This window comes from Pristiophorus japonicus, chromosome 21 (genome assembly GCF_044704955.1).
Source record: "Pristiophorus japonicus isolate sPriJap1 chromosome 21, sPriJap1.hap1, whole genome shotgun sequence".
Classification (NCBI taxonomy): domain Eukaryota; kingdom Metazoa; phylum Chordata; class Chondrichthyes; family Pristiophoridae; genus Pristiophorus; species Pristiophorus japonicus.
This window is the reverse complement of record NC_091997.1, coordinates 48947853-48957498: the sequence shown is the minus strand read 5'-3', so window position 1 is coordinate 48957498 and position 9646 is coordinate 48947853. Positions and strand designations below refer to the sequence as shown.

General features: G+C 51.1%; 1 long non-coding RNA gene across 2 annotated transcripts in view; it reads right to left on the bottom strand.

The window, feature by feature from the left end:
• Positions 1–591: 591 nt before the first annotated feature.
• Positions 592–9646, bottom strand: part of LOC139233988 (uncharacterized) — a 28528-nt gene continuing 19473 nt past the window's right edge. Inside the window, exons 1-3 of one of the 2 annotated variants that reach the window (XR_011588250.1) lie at positions 1886–2268; positions 1598–1754; positions 592–1349 (exon numbers count right to left, since the gene is read on the bottom strand). This is a non-coding gene — a long non-coding RNA (uncharacterized lncRNA). Of the gene's footprint in view, positions 1350–1597; positions 1755–1885; positions 2269–9646 lie in introns of those variants that run through there. The other variant, XR_011588249.1, reaches the window with a different exon arrangement.

Genomic DNA, 9646 nt, shown 5'->3' with positions numbered 1-9646 from the left:
TGAGTGACTGACAAGTGTTCAGCATTTCACATGTTGTACATGCAAGCTGATTCATTAATTGCAGCACAATGTACTGCAATGTAACTGCATGTAACCATGTCATCTCAGGGGTGGCACTCCTCCATCTTTGGCCTCGCAAAAAGAGGGTTGAAGTGCAAGCCTTAAGGTCTGTCCTGTAACTTGGTAAACTAGAGTAATTGAATGGCAGCCTTCTTGCATTCATGGGGGTCGTCTTGCGATGGCCTGATGACAGGACCCATTATACACTGCAGTCAGATGTGGATGGGAAGATATTCCTGATGAAGCAGATGACCTGAGGGACAGATGTGTGGTTGGCGCAAAGCATCACACATATGACGTTAAAATGGCACACGCACAAACAGAGGGTCAACAATGTGAGAGTATTTACAAGTGCACAATGACAAATGTTACATAATATTATCACATATACATACATTTAGACAAGGAAGCAACACCCACCCCTCTATCCGGCATCACCACCTCTCTTCTCCCCCCCTTGCGGCTATGCCTGCTTTCCTCGTCCTCCCCACGCCTACATGACGGAGTGCCCCCCCCCCCCCTTTCCCTCACTGCCTCTGGTTCAGGAGGTTGTGCAGGAGAGCAGCGCGATGTATGTAGACATGTGCATCTCGGTGACAACGTTGGGCGCGGGACCGAAGGCGCCGGGATCTCCTCCGCATCTGTGTGCCTTGAGGGTGTGAGGTCGGGGGCCTGCAGCACGCGTGCAGAAGCCATCTTCTGCCTCATGACCTTGACGCTTTCTGATGTGCACTCCAACACTGTGAGGAGGTGTTCCATCCTTTCATCGTGCTGCTGAGTGAATGTGGCGATACTGACAGCTATCCCAGCCATGGTCTGCTGCATCTCGTGACCCACCTCCACACCGGTGGTTGATAGCTGGACCATCTGGTTCAATAGAGCGAGCCGTCCTGCATCTGCAGGTGGTTGCTTGATGCTGCTGGATGCTGGGGCCATGCTTCTCTTTGTGCCATGGACTCTGCGCTTGCTTCAGCTTGCTTGAGTGGAGTCTATTAGAAACCCCAGGAAATCTGAGCCTGACGCCGAGGTTCTGCGGAAACTTGGCTGACTTGGCAGGGGGCTGATGTCAGGTGCTTCCGGATCCTCCAGGTGAAGGGCACAAATATGGGCTCTTCCCTCTTTCTCTCCTCTTCTTCCTGGCTCTGGGTGGCAGAGGTGGGAGCGCTGGACGTAGGTGATGTGGGCTGGGGGTGCATGAAGGATCCAGTGTCCTCGGGTGTGGAGAACATCGGAGTGGCAGATGCTGGGCATCTGTGAAGGCCAGAGGTCGATGGTGTCCAAGTCAGCATCTGCAAGTAGAGGACAAAATTTCAGTCTGTAGTTGGGCGGGTGGAGGGGAGGGGGGGAGCGGGGAGGTGCAGTGGGGGTGGTGAAAATGAGATGTGAGCAGTTCCATCTCACATAATGCCAGCAAGAATTCGCATTCCTTTCTGTCCATAATGGGCGACAAAGTCTGTGTTCAACCGCGAGTGCCTTAACATTGCAAGTACTTTCATGCCATGACCGTCACTGACACCAGAGATGATTGTAGCCTTACCCTGCGGTAGCACCGGATCGGCAGAAACGTTTGTGCTTGGAATGCGGTGATGTCCCACCAATGCCAACACACGCTCCTCCAGCCTGGTCAATTCCACCACATCTTGTGGGCCCCCTCCGGTCGCACACAGGCTTGCCTGTTTGGCTGCTTGTTTTCTCTGCACGAAGAAACGTTGTAGCCTTTACCCCCTTTGTTCATTCCGCCCCCCACACACTCCTACACACACACACATCGCGCGCACAACCTTTTTGACCTTGGACAGGAGAGGCAGAATAAATTTGTGCTCACTTTAGCTGCCGCTCCACGTTGCCCATTGCACGGACCATCTGACATATGTCCATCCAAAGACGTCGGTATTGGGCTGGTGGAGGCTTGCCATGCCCATCCCGGGTGAGTTCGCCATACCTGCGCTCCACCTCTGTCACTAGCTCCTCCAACTCCTACTCATTGAACCACAGAGCTCTGTGCCTGGATCTGGCAGTCTTCATTAATGCTTTCTGGCCACTCATCCTTTATGATGAGAGGAATGGCTGCTGAACAGTCTGGTTATAAATTTGTCACACTGCCCCCTCTTTAACTCAGACTGGCCCCTCTCCAATGCCACCTCTGCTCTCTAACCTCCAGCTCTCCTCTCTCTCTCTCCTTCTCTCCTCTATGTCTCTCTCCCTTCTCTCTCCTCACCTCTTTCTCTCCTCTCCTCTCTCCTCTTCTCTGTATCCTCTTCTCTGTATCCTCTGCTTTCTTCTCTGTCTCTCTCCTCTCCTCTCCTCTCCCCTCGCAGGTAAAACTGATTGGTGTCCTTTTATGGCCCTGAGCACTTACTCAATTAGCGTGCAAGGGCCACAAAAGGACTACAACAGGCTGCACAAAACTACAAAAAAAAACGGCTAAATCCCATGTATGCGCAGTGGAGGCCCTCCAAAAAAAACCGAGTGGAGAGGCCTCCGCTTGACGCATTCTGATGATGTTTGCCGCCGAGTCCCACTCTCGCTCGCCGACTACTGCTTTCCGCTGTCGTCCAGGCAACGACGACCAAAGCGGCTCCCAACGGGACCCGGCAGCGGCAAGTGCCAAAAACGGACCTCCCGCCCGGTGGCCGCCGAGAAATGGGCGGCTATGAATTTCTGGCCCTAGATTACTGGCTTGAAATCCCTGGTATATTTCCTCTGTAATAAATCACAAAATCTAGGCTGACACTCCAGTACAGTACAGAGGGAGTGCTGCACTGCTAGAAGTGTCATCTTTCAGATGAGAAGTCAAAGCAAAACTCTGTCTACCCTCTCAGGTGGATGTAAAAGATCCCACGGCATTATTCTGAAGAGGAGCAGGGGAATTCTCCCCAGTGTCCTCAACCCACATCACTAAAACAGAAATAAAAACAGTAAATACTGGAAATACTCAGCAGGTCAGGCAGCATCTGTGGAGAAAGCTTTCACCAGAACTGGAAGAAGCTACAGACATAAGAGTTTTTAAGCAAATACTAAACCAACAACAAAAACAGCAACTTGCATTTAAATAGCGCCTTTAACATAGAAAACAACCCAAGACGCTTCACAGGAACATTATCATACAAAATTTGCCACCGAGCCACACAAGGAGATGTTAGGGTAGATGACCAAAAGCTTAGTCAAAGGTAGCTTTAAGGAGAATCTTGTAGAATCATAGAATAGTACAGCACAGAAGGAGGCTATTAGGCCCATCGAGTCTATATCTGAGCAATCCAGTTAGTCCCATTGCCCAGCTCTTTCCCCATTTCCCTGCAATTTTTTCTCCTCGTTTTGAAGGCTACAATTGAATATGTATCCACCACCCTATTAGGCAGTGCATTCCAAATCCTAACCAATCATTGCATAAAAACATTTTTTCTCATGTCGTCTCCGGTTCTTTTGCCAATTGCCTTAAATCTGTGACCTCTGGTTATCGATCTTCAGCCACTGGAAACAGTTTCTCGACATTTACTCGATCTAAACCATTCATGATTTTAAACACCCCTATCAAATCTCCTCTCTAAGGAGAGCAACCTCAGATTCTCCAATCTATTCACGTAACTGTAATCCCTCATCCTTGGAACCATTCTTCTGTAAAGCCTTCACATCCTTCCTAAAGTGTGGTATCTAGAATTAGACATAATACTCCAGCTGGAGCCCAACTAGTGGTTAAATAGGTTCAGCATAACTTCCTGGCTTTTGTATTCTTTGCCTCTATTTATAAAGCTTTGGATTCCATATGCTTTGTTAACCTGTCCTGTCAACTTCAAAGATTTGTGCACAAACACCCCAGGTCTTTCCCTTCTTGCACCCCCTATAAAATTGTTTCTCCTCATTCTTTCTACCAAAATGTATCACCTCACGCTTTTCTGCATTGAATTTCATCTGCCATGTGTACCAGTGTCTTGAAGTCTGTCACTATCTTCCTCACGGTTTATTACACTTTCAAGTATCGTGTCATCTGCAAATTTTGAAATTGTGCCGTGTACCCCCAAGTCCAAGTAGTAATGTATATTAAAAACAGCAGTGGTCCTAGTACTGAACCCTGGGGATCATTATCATAGGCAGTCCCTCGAAATCGAGGAAGACTTGCTTCCACTCCAAAAGTGAGTTCTCAGGTGACTGAACAGTCCAATACGGGAATTACAGTCTCTGTCGCAGGTGGGACAGACAGTCGTTGGGTGAAAGGGTGGATGGGGAGTCTGGTTTACCGCACGCTCCTTCCGCTGCCTGCGCTTTTTTTCTGCATGCTCTCGGCGACGAGACTCGAGGTGCTCAGCGCCCTCCCGGATGCTCTTCCTCTACTTAGGGCGATCTTTGGCCAGAAACTGCCAGATGTCAGTGGGGATGTTGCACTTTATCAAGGAGGCTTTGAGGGTGTCCTTGGAACGTTTCCTCTGCATACCTGGGGCTTGCTTGCCATGTAGGAGTTCCAAGTAGAGCACTTGCTCTGGGAGTCTTGTGTCGGGCATGTGAACAATGTGGCCCGCCCAACGGAGCTGGTCGAGTGTGGCCAGTGCTTCGATGCTGGGGATGTTGGCCCGATCGAGAACATTGACATTGGTGCTTGTCCTCCCAGGGGATTTGCAGGATCTTGCGGAGGCATCGCTGGTGGTATTTCTCCAGCGATTTGAGGTGTCTACTGTATATGGTCCACGTCTCTGAGCCATATAGGAGGGCGGGTATCACTGCAGCCCTGTAGACCATAAGCTTGGTGCTAGATTTGAGGGCCTGATCTTTGAACACTCTTCTTCACGCTCCTGCATACACCACTGCATACCTCCCTCCAGTCCGAAAAACAGTCATTCACCACAACTCTCTGTTTTCTATCCCATAGCCAATTCTGCAACCATGCTGCTACTTCACCTTTTATCCCATAGGCTTCAATTATGCTAACAAGCCTAATATATGGTACTTTATCAAATGCCTTTTGAAAGTGCATATACACAACATCAACTGCACTGCCCTCATCCACCCTCTCGGTTACTTAATCAAACAATTCAATCAAGTTAGTCAAACACGATTTGTGCTTGGATGCAGGTCCTTACTTACTGCGCCGATTTCTTAACTGCCCGCAAGATTTTTCAGAGCTGGCCACATATGCTGACCTAAGTAGATTTGGAGTAACTTTTAACTGGCCAGAATTGCCTAAATGGCCAAAACTGGCGTAAGTGGCTGGGAATGCCCGCTTTTGAAAAAAAAAATTGAACTAAAAAAAATCGTACCTAACTGGAGCAAGTTGATTGGGGAAAATGGCATTTTTTAACTTACGCCAGAAAAACCTACTTACTCCAAAAAAATTGGAGCAAGTCATGGCCAAAATTGAGCCCATTGTTTCTAACAGTTTCCCCACCATTGACTGGCCTGTAATTTTGAACAAAGGGTGTAACATTTGCAATCCTCCAGTCCTATATTTAAGGTGGATTGGAAAATTATGGCCAGCACCCCCGCAATTTCTACTCATACTTTCCTCAGCAACCCAGGATGCATCGCATCCGGACCGAGTAACCTATCCACTTTTAAGTACTGCCAGCCTTTCTAGTACCTCTTTATTTTTAATCTCATTCAGTATCTTGACAACTTCCATGTTTATCGTAGCTTTGGCAAAGTCCTCTTTCTTGGTAAATACCGATGCAAAGTGCTCATCTAGTACCATAGCCATGCCTGTTGCCACCAGCAATAGATATCCATTTTTGTCCTTAATCAGTCCCACCTGCTCCTCTGACAACCCTGTTACTGTTAATATGCCTATAGAAGACCTTTGGATTGCCTTTTATATTAGCCACCATTAGCCAAATGTCCAGCTCACTGATCTGGAGGAGAGAGTGCAGCGGCTAGTGGGCACGCACATTGGAATCCCTGTGGCTGCTCCAATGGCGTTGGGGGCAGCATGGGTATGTGAAGGCCTTTGTGCAATGCCATCTCTCCCTGACAGTGCAATAGCCTACCTGACTATTGTTAATGCTTGTGTGCAAGCTGCTTGCTGCATGTTATGCAGCACCTCACCCTCATGGCACCCCTTCTCCTATTTATGATTGCAGATGATACCCCGAGTGTCAGCATGAGTGACACAGAGACCCTTGACGCAACTGGCAGCCACAGTCAGGAACAGAGACTTGATGCCCTGGATGATGTTGGTTGGATGTCGGATGAAGGAGATGGAGAGGGGGAGAGCTCTGTCAGCAACACCGCTTCAGACAGTGCCACGCACCAACTCAGATACTGAGAGTCCACGATCGGGTACCTTAGGTTTAGGAGATAGGTCTGCACTGGGTGAAGCACCAGGGCATCTCTCCGGGGGGCGAGTGCACAATGAGTCCTGCTGAGGAGGACTCAGACGAGCCCATCGATGTTGGGGCTTATAACAAAGGGTGAAGGTCATGCAATCCTGAGCTCTTGGTGGCAATGCAAGGGGTGCCCGAGAGGCTGTCGCAAGTGGTGAGGAGCGTGGAGGAGTCTGCCTCACACATTGTGGACAGCTCTGTGCACACCATGGGGACCTTCATTGTCAGTGTGCAGCTGACGGTGGAATCCCAGAGTGACTGTGCGGATCCAGCTACGATCACACGTCTCTTGGCCGAGGTAGCAGCTGCCATTGCAACACAGGCGCGAGGGAATGAGCGTGGCTGTGCTTCTTGGACAGGATGGTCACTGCCCTGGAAGCTCAGAATGCTCCCATGCACTCTGGGCAACAGGTCATGGAGCGTCTGACTGTTGTTGTCTCTGAAGGTTCCCAGAGTGTGACTGCTCTCATGCAGTCTCAGCTGGAGGCTACGCGAGATCTGACTGCTGCCATTGCAGCTGGGTCCACCACGTTCCACCGGGGGCCTATCGGTGCCACCCCACCCCGCCGACCTGTGGCTCCAGCAGCTTGGTGGGGGCAGTGGGGTGCCACCCCGGGGGGGTGGGTATTGGCTCCTCGGACCAGGTTACAGATGTGGGCTCTCTGGTTCACAGCCGCCTGAGCCGAGACCTGCCACTCCACAATTGCTGCCATCCATGGAAACAACTCAGCCACTTCCGACTGAAGGCGCACAGGAGGATGCGGCCCAGTCTGCAGCCGGACCTTCCAGGGCCAGAGCTGGTCGAGGGCGTCCGAAAAGGACATCTGTAGCTTCCTCCACACACACACAGCAGCCTTCCCAAAGCCACAGGGGAGACACTGCGGCCTAGTGTAAGGATAGGTCTGTGTAAGAGGGGGAATAAGGAGTTGCACATGGCTGAAAACTAATTATGTGAATATTTTTGCAACCGATTGCTTGGGTTCGAATAAATCTTTATTTTGTGTTTGTAATTTCTGATGGGGTCTCTCATTTGACTGCGGGAATGATGTGTGAGAGAGCCCACAGGTTGCCATGGGCATGGCCGGATGGAGGCTCGACTAGGCATTCAGTTATGTGAAACGCGCAGCTAAGAGATGGCTTTGTGCTTCCTATGCAGAGTCACGATGGCAACGCCGCCTCCTGCATTGCTGCCCACCCACATCCTGCTCCTCCTCAGGTGCCTCCTTCTCCACAGGTGCCACTGCTGCCTCGTTCTCCAATGGCTGTGCCCTCATGATGGCCAGGTTGTGGAGCATGCGGCATACCACCACAAATATGGAGACATGCTCAGGCAAGTACTGCAGCACACGACCTGAGCGATCCAGGCAACGGAATCTCTGCTTGAGAATCCCAATTGTGTGCTCGGTGATGGTCCTGGTGGCCGAGAGACTGTCATTATATGCCTGCTGCGCAGCAGTTCCAGGATTGCAAAGAGGAGTCATGAGCCAAGTGCTCAGTGCATAGACCTTGAGACCAAGGAGCCAGCTGCAATCTTCATTGGGACCAGTGAAGAGGCGTGGCACACCGCTCCACCGCAGTATGAATCATGGCTGCTGCCAGGGTACCGGGATCCACTTGCATAATTTTGCAGTTGTGGTCGCAAACTGGTTGACATTGAGGGAGAGAACCGTTGTGGTTTCGGACTTGCTCGGGTGTGTTGGGATGCATAGGTGCATAGGTGCAATCAATGACCAACCCCCCCTGGACCCTGGGGAAGCCCGCAATGTGCAGGAATGCAGTCTGCCGCTCCAACTGCTTGTCCCTGGTCATAGGGAAGGAGATGTAATCGGCCCTCCTCCTATACAGAGCATCTGTGACCTCTTGTATCGATGTATGGGCTACAGACTGGGAGATGTTGCAGATGTCCGCAGTGGCAGCATGGAAGGACCCAGTCGCATAAAAGTTCAGGGCGATAGTAACCTTGGCGGCCACGCTCAGGGCTGTCCTCACCCGTATTTGCAATTCCAAGTCTGCCTGCAGGAGATTGCAGAGCTCCGTCACTATGTCCTTGCGGAATTATAGTCTGCGCAGGCACTGATCATCATTTAGATCCTTGTTTGAGAATTGGTGGCTTTGTCGATATGGCCTTGCGCCCCCATGTCTGTACAGCCATCTTGCTCCCTGCTGTGCCTCATTGGCTTCTCCCTGCTGCTCTGCTGCCTCCTCTACCTCTGCAGGCTGCTGCTGCCCAGCATCTGCCTCCACTGCAGGCTGCCTCCTGCCATGCTGGCCCAGTATTGGTGTGGGGGTTCCGCGTACCTCACTCTACTCCTTAGGGGACGCTCTTGCTGAGGGCCTTCCTGTGGTATCTCTCTGGCCTCCCCTCTGACGCCATCTCCCTAGCCCTCTCTATGCTGGGCCTCCATGATAGCTGCGGCCCTTGCCCGCTGCCTCTGCAGCCGTTGGACCCATCGCATTGGCCTGCCAGCACTGCCCCCATTTCAAAGCTCTCCCCAAGCCCAGCCTCCATGGAGTTGCCTCCCTGTTCTGCAGGTGGAGGCGCCTTCAGCACTCGCAAACAATCGCGCACTGTATCTTTGCACTGCTTCTCAAACAACGGGAAAAAGTCGCCAATACAAATTCAACAGAAACCAACACACCTTTAAGGCACTCTGGCGGTGTGCATCAGTAACTATGCACCACCCGATAAAACCAACTCTTGGCACCACCGAGTGGTCAGACGACTTTTAAAGGGCAATGTCGCTTCTGGCCCGGCATTTCGGCGGTGCGCGCAGTGATGACGCACTTAGGGGGGGGGGGAAGCAGTGCGGTGATGGTCAATTGAGCGATCAGCGGTGTTATGTCTTGAATAAAGTGTCAGAATAGATACTGTAAGCTCAAAGTAAGGTGTGACCGTAGTCCTTTATTATAGATCTCAGAGTGCCTCTCCAGCCTGTGAGGCCTCCTTATATGCAGGTGCTCCCAAGGGATTGTGGGATCCCTTGAGACTGCAGGATAAGCCCTCTGGTGATTAGACATGATATTTACAGGTTTACATGCATAACAACACTCCCCGCCCCTCCACTGCCAAAGTCAATAGTGTAACTATTTACAATGTGAGTCGATCTGGAGCCTTCCTTTCCCTGGTTGATCGTCGCGGTGCAAATGCTGGTTTTGGTGAGTCGTTTGTTGGGCTCTCGCTGGGCTGCTGCGCAGCTGGGCTGCTGGGGGTGGTGAGTCCTGCTGGGCTGCTGCGAGTGATGGGTTCTGCTTCATAGTTAACCGCTGGGTCAGTTGCC